At 40.9% G+C, this 12,388-nt stretch overlaps 1 protein-coding gene across 1 annotated transcript in view; it reads right to left on the bottom strand.

Annotated features, from left to right (window-relative positions):
- Nucleotides 1–4,341: 4,341 nt before the first annotated feature.
- Nucleotides 4,342–12,388, bottom strand: part of Tceanc (transcription elongation factor A N-terminal and central domain containing) — a 29,314-nt gene continuing 21,267 nt past the window's right edge. The window contains exon 4 of the mRNA XM_063243005.1: nt 4,342–12,332. The gene's annotated coding sequence lies outside the window, so the exon portion shown is untranslated. The remainder of the gene's footprint in view (nt 12,333–12,388) is intronic.

Genomic DNA, 12,388 nt, shown 5'->3' with positions numbered 1-12,388 from the left:
CAGTTTATATTTTGAAATGCCTGGTCTTAGGCAGGGCAAACACCAGAAATAAAATTGTCCACTTGGATGTAGCTGAGTGGTACAGCACTTATCCAAAACATGTGAGACGCCAAGTTTAACATTGGAATTGCAAAAAATACATTTTTCATCTTTTATTTCTTCATTTCCAAGCTAAAATGCATGCATAACGCTTACCTACTAAGGCTAAATTTAAGGAAGAATGTTACACTCCATAAGAATGGCTTCTTGGGGGCTGGGGATTTAGCTCAGCGGCATAAGTACCTGCCTTGCAAGCAGGCGGTCGTGAGTTCGATCCCTGGTACCGATAAAAAGGAAAAAGACAAAAAAAAAAAAAAAAAAAAGAATGGCTTCTTGATTTGGTTTTGGGAAATACTCATGTGTGATCAACAGTATAAAGTAAGAACTCATCAACTTACCCCCCCAGTGCATCTAAGTCTCCTCACAGAACCTCCCTGGCACACATACATCTGTGCTGGGGGTATAGCTGTATTGTTTTGTAATGAACACCTGGCTTCTGTTCTTGAAATTCTGTTCTAAAATGAAGAGAACCCAATCCTATGATTGGGATTCCACTGCAAGCTTCAGGAAGACCAAGGCCCCCCACTACCCTTTTCCCCAGTACCTTTGTAACTGCACCCCACAGACTGCTCAGAAAGTGTGACTGATTGGAATAATGCCGAAACTAAGTCTGTTTCAACACTCCTGAATAGTTCTCAAATTCCTGTCATTTTTGCCTTAAAATAAACAATGGATATACCACTAATAGTGACTTGATCACTCCTTCATCCTTCAAATAAATATCACTCTTAGGCGGGACAACTTTCCCCAGCTTACTTTTAAAATATGGAAGGAGGATCCCATCCTAAATAGGAAAAGGACATTTCACCCGTAGAACTACAGAAGCAATTGAAATATGAACCCTGGAGTTACACAGGCGGCTCCACAGCAGGGCTTCTCAACCCCAACACTAGCCACCTTAGGGCCAATTTCTTTTTGGGTGTGTGAAGGGGTGTCCTGTAGGTTATTCCTGACTTCTACCAAGCACATGATAGCAGCAGCCTGTCTCTGGCCCCACCAGTGAACCAAAAATGCCTCCAGACATTGTCGATGGACCAACCGAGGGAGGGAGCTGAAAATAACTACTCTAAAATCACAGACCTGCTTTGTTTTTTAAGCCAGTCAAATTTTGCAGTGGTGGGGGGGGGTGGTATACCAACTTTACTGACACTAATGTTAATAAGTTCTGATAACCCACACAGACCTGCTTTGAAAATCAGCTCTGCCTCCCCCCACTACCTGTGTAGCTTGGCCAGATTTAGCCTTCCTGTGCCCCAGTGAACTCATCTTTAAATGGAGCTATTGCTTTAGAAGTATTATGGGAATGAAAGAGAATGAGTGTACCGGATTTACATGGACAGAATATCCAGTGCCACACCAAGTGTAAAATAAATGGTAAGAAATATGGCAAGGCTTAAAAATTAATTTCTACAACCAAAGGGACTTTTACCTTCAGGCTTCCCCAGTAGTCTAGATGGAAGTGGTTGAGACAGCAAAGAGTGTGGAGAGGGGAGGGGAAAGGAAGAGAGGGGGGAGGGGAAGAGAAGGAAGAGGAGGAGAGAAAGGAGGGAAGAAGGGAGGGGAGAGGAAAAGGGAGGGAAGAAAGAAGGGGAGGGGAGAAGAGAAGAGAGAAAGGCTGGAAAAATGGGCCTACTACCAAACACTTTTCGCTAGTCTCCCAAGAACTTCCCAAATCTATAATTAAACAAAACTACCTTCAAATCACAGCCACAAGTCTCCAAAACAAATGTCGCCAAACCAGAATGTACTTTATTATGAGAGGCATTTACTAGAATGTACAGGAAAACACTGAAAGCAGCAGAGTTCCATGCAACTGATAGATCCAGAACTTAAAAAAATGTTGAAAGTTCTATACAAGGAGTGATGGTAACTTTAACATAAACTTCCAGAAAAGAGACTAAAAGCAAGCTTCTTGAAAATTCCTAATTGAATACTTATGGGTGTCTTTCAGCTCTAGCTTTGCTCCACTGGGCAGCTTTTGAGATTTACAGGCCATGTAGGGATTTTCCATTACTATGGTGCCAGAGACAAACAGGCAAACACGTAAAAAACAGAACAAAAAACAATCCAATTCCGTCCACTGATTTTATAAGGACGCCGAAATCCTATGAAAAGATTATAGTCACGTGGCAATTTGGAAACTTGAAGAAAAGTTATTCCTCAAAAGAACTGTGGTCACGGGATGTGCCATTAAAAAAAAAAGAAAGAAAAACACACAATACTTCTACCGACCATTACCATTTGGTCGGCACTTAACATTCTCATCTTGCGTGTTTTACTAATTTGAAAGAAAGAAAGGAATGCAACTCTGAAACCTCGGTCGGAGTCTGAATCAGACAATGGCCCAGAGGGCCAGCAGCCCCTACCAGTGGCTTTACACTTCCAAAGTCGTCACCTGCGTACTCAAAAGACTCGTTTAAGCAAACCTGAGGCTGGGTAGGACTTCAGATGTCGCCGAAATCAAAGGAGCCCTTTGCTTTCCCTACCTTAGTCATTCGGGCGCAGGGTAGGGGTGATGGTGGCCCTGTGGGGTTAGGGAAAGACTGGTGACTACGTCTGTACTCAGGTGACTGCGTGCATTTGTCCGTGTGTGCTTCTCCCTCCCAACTCGTCTTCTCCAGTGTTTGGGGTTTTGTTCTCCCCCCACCCCACCCCGTGTGTGTGTGCACGCGCGCGCGCCTCTGTCCCTCTCTCCGGGTGTGCAAAGCCGTCTTTGCTCTTGCGTCAATTAGTATGAGCCCAAGAAACAACAAGCTCCCCCCCCCCCAAGTAGGCTTGAGACCCATGCGTCCCGCGCCCCAAGCTGCTCAGGGCCAGCGCGCCACCTTCCCCAAGCCCAGGCCAGTGCCCCGAGTCCTGCTCACCTGGCGGCCACACACAGGACGCCCGGTAGTTCCGTTCCGGTTCGCCTGCGGGGAGCTGCGGGCAGGAGGTGGGAAGGCTGCGCTGACCCACTCGCGCCCAAGCTAGCTGCTCAGGTCCCGGGTGGAGGGAACAACATGGCGACCAGGCGGGGCGGGGCCCCGGAGGGGCGGGGGCTGGGGCGGGGCTTGAAGGGGGGACGGGAAGACCAGGGAGAGGAAAGTAGGGGCGAACAAGGCCCCTGGGCAAAGCCGGGACCGTGGTAGGTGGAGCCTGGAGATCTAGCGTCACTCGCCTCCGTCCCCACTGTCTTTGCTAAATCGCAGTTTTCCTTTCTGTAGGGTGCTTCTCATGTCCTCCTGCCAATGTTCTGTTGACGGCGTGCACGAAATACAGTAATAGTATTTTTAAAATTTATTTAAAATGGAAATAGATCTCAGCAAAATCACGGGATGTTATTACATTGCTAAAATCAAGTGTGCAAAAGCATCGAGAGAATAAGCAGGTAGGTGAAAAATGACTACAACTGTGATAGTATAGAATAACACAAATTTTCATCATTACGTTTTTAATTTTTTCTGTTAATCACGTTAACATACTGCCTTTGTCATCTCTAAACATAAAAGAGTAGTGGCCCAGTTGGTATTGGAGGAGCTATAATTCTTTATGTAATACGTGGAGTTGAGTGCATGGGAGATAACAAGTCCCTGAAGGCTGGAGGGATCCTTTGTGACTTCTCAATATATTTTGTGGGGTGGACTGAGTTTCCTTTCCAAAAGAAGGACCTCACTTTGCATGATTTTGAGGCCCACGATAATTTACATAATCTCTAACTCTTCAGAGAGTCATTTTCACATAATAACTTTGCCTTCAGCACTAGAAAGTTTAGGCCTATCCATACTGACTCTGGTGGGAAAAAAAAAAAAGAAAGAAAGAAAGTTTAGGCCTAAAAAAGTTTCTCACAATCCGGGCATGGTGCACGCCTGTAATCCCCTCACTAGAAAAGCTGAGGCAGGAGGATGGTTGCAAGGTCTAGACCAGCCTGGGCTACAAAGTGAGCTCGAGGCCAGCCTGAACTGCACAGTGAGACTTTGTCTCAAAAAGAAAAAATAAAACAATGAAAAAGAAAAAGGAAGTTTCTCACAAATATAAAAGAATAATGGTGAAAACAAGGCACATAATATTGACTAGCATAGACTTCTGACAAAAAGACATATATAACTTTTTAGCTGCACAGAATATTTCTGTAAAGAATTATGAGTAGGGGCTAGGGATCTAGCTCAGCGGCATAAGCACCTGCCTTGCCAGCGCACAGTCGTGAGTTTGATCCCTGGTACCAAAAAAAAAAAATTATGAGTAAAGATTTATAAAATACAAATCTTGAAAAACAGGGAAGAGAAACATATATTCATTATCTTGTTTCAAAACATAATAATTAAATCTGCACAATAAATCCCACATGAACATTAACTTTTTCAGTAGAAAAACATTTCATGGGCTAGGGATATAGCTCTGTGGCATAAGCACCTACCTGGTAAGCATGAAGTCTTGAGTTTGATCCCTGGTGCCAAAGAAACAAAATTAATGTCATACATTCAATCCACAGAGTCATTAGGGAAATGCCACCTGAATATCCTATGTTACAATTGTCAAGGAATGGTAAAATAGGAATTTATTGGTGCAACTGCTAATCTCTAATACTAACCAGCTATTCACAAGTTTGCTTGTGGAACTATTATATCCTGACTTAAAGTGAACCTTGAGACATCAAAGAGCTTTCAAAAGGTTTTAGGAAGGTCCTACAAGTGAGGACTCCTATGGTTATCCCTAAATATAAGAAGGCACTCAAGCATTATCTGAGTGTAGTTTCTACTTAACACCTGAAAAAAAAACAATATTTGGATACTGGTGAGTTGACATTTAAGAATGATAGTATGTTCTGGTCTCTTCCACTATTCGCCTTTTCCTGTTTTTTCCTACAAATGTAGGGTGTGTCAAAGTGTGGCAGTGTATGCCTGCACAAGTTGGATGCACCATCTCTCTCTTGCTTCATGAACTTACTGATGAGAACAGTCAAGAATTGACCTAGTTTGACTCCTTTCATCTAAGTAGGATTTCCATCTTTATGTTCTATAAACACCAATGCATCATTACTGGAAGAGAGGTCAGTTGTTATATATTAATGATCCCTTTCTTTTAGTAGTTTTTTTTTTTTTTTTTGGTCTTTTTCCTTTTTATCGGTACCAGGGATCGAACTCACGACTGCCTGCTTGCAAGGCAGGCGCTTATGCTGCTGAACTAAATCCCTAGCCCCATATTTATACTTATAACAAACAGAAAATATAAACTTTAAAAAGTTACCAATTTCAATGACAAAATTATAAATATGAATAAATGTAACATAAAAATGTGAATTCATGGAGAAAATTAGGTGCCATGCCTTAGTAGCCTAGAATTATACTGTCCATTATAGTAGCCACTAGGTACATGTGGCTTTTTAAATTTCGGTATAAACCAATTAAGATTAAGTAGCTTTCAAAATTCAGTTTCTTAATCACATTAGCCTCTTTTCCAGTGTTCAATAAGCACATATGGCCAGTGACTACCTCTAGGAGAATAAAGACATAAACCATATCCATCATCGTAGAAAATTCTGTTAGGCTTCACTGGACTAAATATATATCTGTTCTTCACATAAATTTTCAATTAAAACGCAATCATTTACAACATACTATTTATATATGCTGTACATGCTTCAGAGAAGCATGACTTCGAAAAGCAGGAGTTGTTGCGGTCTCACTGTTTGAAAGTCCCCTCTATATGCTTTAATTCTGTAACTTGAACAACTATTTCTAAGATGACAATATGTAATTAACTAGTGGTTTCCTACTGTTTATTTTTTCTGAAATTCTGTGTAACTTGTACCCTTTTTCTGTTTTTTTTTTTTTTTTCTTTTTTCTCCTTAAATAAAATTAAAAAAAAGAAAAGAAAAGCAGGAGTTGGAAAGCTTGCTTATCGTCTAAGAGTTTGTAGGGGATATTTATCTTTCACAGGCTAGGATCTGCTCAACCTCTGAAGCCCTTTCTGGTTATTTAATGAGTCTTTTTCTTATAAAAGCCCCGAAGTACAGATACTCTTTCAGTACACTGGCAAGGAAGACACAGGCATGAGACCCAAAAATAGTCAGTCAGATACTGTCTTTGAAGATCTGAGCCTTCAGCAATGAGAGATACCAAAATAGCTCAGAGTTCATTGTAACATAGTGGCGTCGTCTAGTCTCTAGTGACTGTGGGTTGTGCCTACCAGTGACAGTGACATCATGAGACTATTCAGACTCCAGCTTCGAAATTCCTATTGGTTGCATACTGAACACTCCAGCCTTGCTTTTGTAAAAGCCACACTGTATCTCCCCAAGTAAATTCCTTTTCTAAATTAGGAGATGATTTTTATCAGCAAGCAAAAATCCTGAATGGCACAATATTAGAATGTATAGTATCTTACAGTTTAGCTAGACCAAGTTACTGTGACTTATTATGTAAATGCAGGCATCTGTCAGTTTAGGATAAACTACATTGTGGTTTAAAAAAATAACAAGCCCCTAAAATCTCAATGGCTTAAAAAACCAAAAATATATTTCTGATCATAATGTCACCATGGGTCAGCTGTGGCTCCTGAGCTAATGAGCTAATTGTGAGTCTTCTTTGCTGGGAGAAAAAAGACCAAAATAAATCCCTGCTGGCACTTAAAGCTTCCACTTAAAAGTGCCATTCATTTCTACTCACCTTTCATTGACCAAAGCAAGTCACACATTGGAATGTCTAATCCTCTCCAAGGGAGGGGCACTGCAACTCACAAGGCAAAACCCTATCTGAGTGGTGTAATCTTCTAGAATTGCTACACTGTGACAGTCATCAAATATTTGAACAACAGTACAATCTAATACAGCCCATATGACTCAGGGCTTCATTTCATTAATCTGGTATTTTTCAAATTCCAAAACAAAGTGAAATAAATGTAGTTTTAATAATTTTTATTTAGAAATTAGGTTTGAAACATTAACAGGCACATTTCATCCTGTTTGTTAAAGTTAGATGCAATGTTTCCAAAGTGTGGAATGAGCTATGTAGAACTGGAACACACAGGAGCTCATGCTGAAATTTGACTCTAACTTTAAGTCAAAATGTATTTTGCAAAATTCCGTTAAGCAGGTACCATGCTCAGAGTGAAACCTTGGGGCTTTGAGGTATACAAACATAACTAAGACCTGCACAGGGAGCTCGATGGACAATTAAAGGAAAAAAAATCATGCCTACAAAAAAGGTAAGGAACAGATAAAATAGAGGGAAAATAGAAAGTTCATAGGATGGACTACGTGTGAAATTCCCTAGTCTTAAAAAAAAAGAAAGAAATGCAGTCCTGGAATTGTGTGAGAAAAGGACTGCTCTTTAGAATACTCCCGCTTAAGTAACTTTCGACCACATATTTCATATAATTTTATACCAGAGAGTATGTGTATTTGGAAGGAAAGATTACAGTGGACAGGGGGATCTAGCTTGCTAAGAATTCCTATTTTAGTCTTTACCAAATACAATACAATTTTGTCAAATAGTTCTTTGCCAAGTAATTAAAAAATAAAATCAAACAGGGGAAAGCCAGGCATGGCGACACACCCCTGTGATCCTGTGACCCCAGCATTCCCTGAGGCTCAGGCAGGAGAATCAAACATTCAAGCCAAGCTTGGGTAAATTACTGTTTTAGAAAGATCCTTTCTTAAGATAAAATTTTAAAAGGCTGGGGATTTAGCTCATTGCGAAGGCCTTGGGTTCAACCCCTACTGCCAAAAAAAAGAAACAAAGTATGTATATGGAAAGTATCCTTACTTACTATGGCGTTTATCTTGTACACAAGAAGAATGGGTATCTTCCTTTCAAATTGTCCTTTTACATGTGGTTGATAAAAAATAATTCTTTTTTTTTTTTTTTTTTTGTCTTTTTCATTTTTATCAGTACCGGGGATTGAACTCACGACCGCCTGCTTGCAAGGCAGGTGCTTATGCCGCTGAGCTAAACCCCCAGCCCCGATAAAAAATAATTCTTGACACAGAAGTCTGAAGGAGTATAATTGTAACAGACACAAATGTTAAATGATTTATGGAAATTCAGTTAAAAGGTACTTTAGCCAAAGGTCAGCACAATTCTTTTGGTTAGTAAAATATGGTTTAATTCTGGAGTTTTTTTTAAACACTCATGTGAACAAAGCCATACATTAAAAGGTCATATATTGTGTGACTCCATTTCTTTTTTTTTTTTTTTTTTGTCTTTTTCCTTTTTATCGGTACCAGGGATTGAACTCACGACTGCCTGCTTGCAAGGCAGGCGCTTATGCCGCTGAGCTAAATCCCCAGCCCCGTGACTCCATTTCTATGCAGGGTTCAAGATATGCACATGCACAGAGACAGAGGGTAGAGGTGCAGTGGTTGCCAGAGGCTGGAGTGGGAGAGAAAAGGGTTTCTTGGGAGTATGAAGAAATTCCAGAATGAAGATAATAGTGAGAGTTGTACAACTTGGGGACATACTAGAAACCCTTGAATTATAATAATAAATCAGTGTATACAAATATAAAAAGTCATAAGTTGCAAAATGATGTTTGTGTATATATAACTTGAGGAAAATTCTTCTCAAAGAATCACTCCTGAAATTGCAAATAGTCAGTCACATATACCCTGTAATATATGCTAATGGATAACTAAGTCAACCAAATCACCAAAGGGGGTCAGCTCAGGAAACTCTCCCCACTATATCCTTTATTAAACACTTTCAGGGGCTTCTGGTAAGTCAAACAATGAACAAACAGAATTTCATTTATTGACTTGTTCAGTGGTGCTGGGACTGAACACCAGGCGTTGTGCGTGTCAGGCAATTACTCTGTCACTGAGCTATGTTTTCAGCCCTAGAATCTTAGTTTTTCTCTCCTTTCTGTGACATTTCTGTGACAGTTTCTACCAAACACTAAAATGGACAACAGCACTTAAGCAAGAGCGATTATGATACTGAAAGGGTTGCTGGCCCAGACTGGACACTTTAGCCAGGAAAAGCCTCAGCCGGAATTAGGGAGCTCCTGCCTCCCCCGCCCCTAGAGATTTACCTGTAACCCTATACCCCTGCGCTTAGTAACCTACCTCTGGCGCCAAACGTGTGCCAATGAAATACCTGTGCATCCCTAATACCCCTTAGGGTCCACCCCAGACCGAGGCTACTTATGGGCCTCACTCCACGTGTTTCAGAGTGTTCCAGGGAGAGATCGCCGACCCCGGGGTGGAGATGCTGTGCCCCAGGGAGTTGGGGGTCTCTCCCCTGCATTCCCAAAATAAAGGTTACTTATATTTTATACCTCTTATCTTTTCAGCCACCGCCAGCCAATCCTTCCCTCTCTTCCTCCCATTCTCAGACCTAACAGATACAACAGCACAATTAGCTTTAAATTAGTGTGAAAATGCATGGCCTAAAACTCCTTGTGATCCTTACTCAAATTTCCTATATGGAAAGCAAAAGGGATTCTTTTCCAGTTCTCTTTCATCCCACCCTTAAATTGTTTTGCCTGCCACGAACTATAATCACTCTTTTAAAATTTGTTTTCAGTCCTTTACATAAATGTACAATGTTTTTTTGTTTTTGTTTTTGTTTTTTTTTTTTTTTTTTTTTTTTTATCTTTTTCCTGTTTATCGGTACCGGGGATCGAACTAATGACTGCCTGCTTGCAAGGCAGGTGCTTATGTCGCTGAGCTAAATCCCCAGCTCCAAACGTACAATGTTTTGCTATGTTTTTCGCACTTCTAGCTCTCTTAAATGAACAACAAACATTTGAAGGTTTTCTGTATATGAGGAAATATTCTAGCAGCTGGGACTAAAACCATGAATAACAAAACATCTTCGACCCTCTGCATAGACGACCATGTGGACCTCTCTCCTTGAATACAGAGCAATTACCACCTCTTTAGCTAAACCGGGTCCTGTCTCCATGTACAGAGCTGGCTGAGCTATTTTCTTTTCCCTCCAAGTAGCTCTAAGGAATGTAAATACTGCTACCTGAGGTACTGATGTGTAATCTCTGTTGCTAAGTGACAAGTCTGTTCCCTTGGTATTTTTGGTATCTCTAAAAGGTTGAGCACAGCAGGGTGGTAGAGCAAATGCTCCAGGAATGTCAATTGGGTTTGAGCCTCAAGATAAGACGCTATGACTTCCCAGGGCAGAAAAAATTTGCAATCAGAACTGAAGCACTGAAACCTAAATGTTAAATGCTATCTCAACTGTGTTATGCAGATTAAGCTTTCTGCATAACATTCTCTTTACATACCACAGAGGTGCTTTCTGGCCACCCAGCTAGCTCAGCTCACATTACCTCACTATTTCCTGCCATTGTCACCATCACTCATCCTCCAGCCTTGTCCTTCACGAATTATTAAATTCTGGGTGAGATCCTAGGTCAAGGCCTTTGTTCTGTGGACCCTTGTCTGGACCAGACTCAGGACACATTAGCTGCTCATGTCTTAGTATATTTATTCTTGCCTTGGATCACACTGGAGGTGGCAGATTGAAATTCACTCATTGAGCTTCCAATAACATTTCCTTAGGATTACAAATATAAAGTTCTCAGACCACAGCGAGGACAAAAATGGGGATTTCTACACTATGGAGTTTATAACTTAAAGGAGACAGACAATAATCAATATAAATAATCAAGGCATTTTATTTAAATGGTAAATAAGTTCTTTGAAAAAAATCAGAAGGGGTGCTCAAGAATATGGGAAATGACCAGAGAAAGCCTAGCGTCCAGATAATACCTAAGTTAGAACTCCAGAGAGGTAAGTTATTAGGAAGCTGATGTAATAGTATTTAAGCAAATGCAACAGCTAGTGCAAAGGCCCTGTGACAGGAGTGTGGCTGGCACAGTAAAAGAGCACAAGGAGGCTACAGTGACTAGGTTTAGTCTATAGTAAGTGGGGAAGAAGGAGGCAAGGCAATAGCACATATTAGTGAGCCCTGGAAGGCCACTGTAAATTTTGACTTTCTCTTGGAGACAGGAGTCAACCGAGAGTTTGAGCAGAAGCATACATGTCTGATTTGCCTGTGTCCCAGGATCACTTTGTCTCTTATGTTGTAAATATAACTAGGGCACAAGAGTGGTAGTCAGACAGCCTCTTAGCAGGCTATATGTGTGTAACAATTAGTCATCCAGGTGACAGCCACCTGGGTGGAGGTGATGCTGGCCTAGGTCCAGGACAGCAATAGAGAACATAACCATGGTCAGACTCTGGATGGTTGGTTGTTTTCCTGGGCTGGGGATCAAACCCAGGACCTTGCACAGGCTAAACACACACCCTACTACTGAGCTACAATGTAAGTCCCATGACTATATTTTATAGTGTCATTGAGGCATAATTTACCCACCATAAATTCTCCTGTTAAATGCAATTCAGTATTTTTTTCAACAGATCTACAGAGTAGTCCAGCTACCAGCACATCTGATTTTGAAAGTTTTCTGTCACAGCAGTGGTACCCTTTGCACTCATCTCTGCTCACTGCCAGTTCCCAGCCCCAGCCTTAGCCCCAGGTAATCATGAATATACTCTCCCTCTCTATGGACGTTTCTATTCTGGACATTCCTCAGAGCTGGACTCCGGGCAACGTGGTCTGTGACTGTCTTTCCTTGCTTAACAAATGATTCCAAAGGTCACCCATGCTGTAGCATATATATCAATGTTTCCTTCCTTTTATACTGAATGGTATTTCTTTGAATGAATATACCATCTCTTGTTTAACCAGTCCCCAGAAAATGGACATTTGAACTGTTTATATTTTTGGCTATTATGAATGCTGTTGCTATGAATGCTCACTCGAGTTGATCTTTGTGTAGATGCACATTTTCTTTTCTTTCATGTGCATACCAAGATGTGGAATTTCTGTGTTGTATGGTAAATTTGCTTAACTTCTTAAACACTTCCAAATTGTTATCAAAATGGCTGTTAACATTTTACATTCCCAGGCCAGAGGGTTAGCTCAGCAGCATAAGTGCCTGCTTGGCAAACGTGAGGTAGTGAGTTCAATCTGTGGTACAAAAACAACAATAACAACAACAAATTTTACATTCCAATGAGCAATGAACACGGGTTATTTTCTACATCCTTGCCAACCTTTTGAACTAGTGTCTCATTTTGATTTGCATTTCCCTAAAGATTAATGATGTCACTCATCTTTTCACATAGGTTGTGGTTATTCCTGTATCTTTGGTGAAGTGGTATGCAACTCTTTTGTCCACTTCTAACTTGGGCTTCTGAATATATATTTGAAATGGAGATGGTCAATAGTAGGGTGCTGTGGGAGAAAAAGAGGCAAAACACTCTTTACTGGAGGTTGCTATTTCAAGTCAC

This window comes from Cavia porcellus, unplaced genomic scaffold (assembly GCF_034190915.1).
Source record: "Cavia porcellus strain 051 isolate PalLab524CR breed Dunkin Hartley unplaced genomic scaffold, mCavPor4.1 scaffold_33, whole genome shotgun sequence".
In the NCBI taxonomy this organism is placed as follows: Eukaryota; Metazoa; Chordata; class Mammalia; order Rodentia; family Caviidae; genus Cavia; species Cavia porcellus.
The sequence above is the reverse complement of the archived record's forward strand: the minus strand, read 5'-3'. Positions and strand labels throughout refer to the sequence as shown.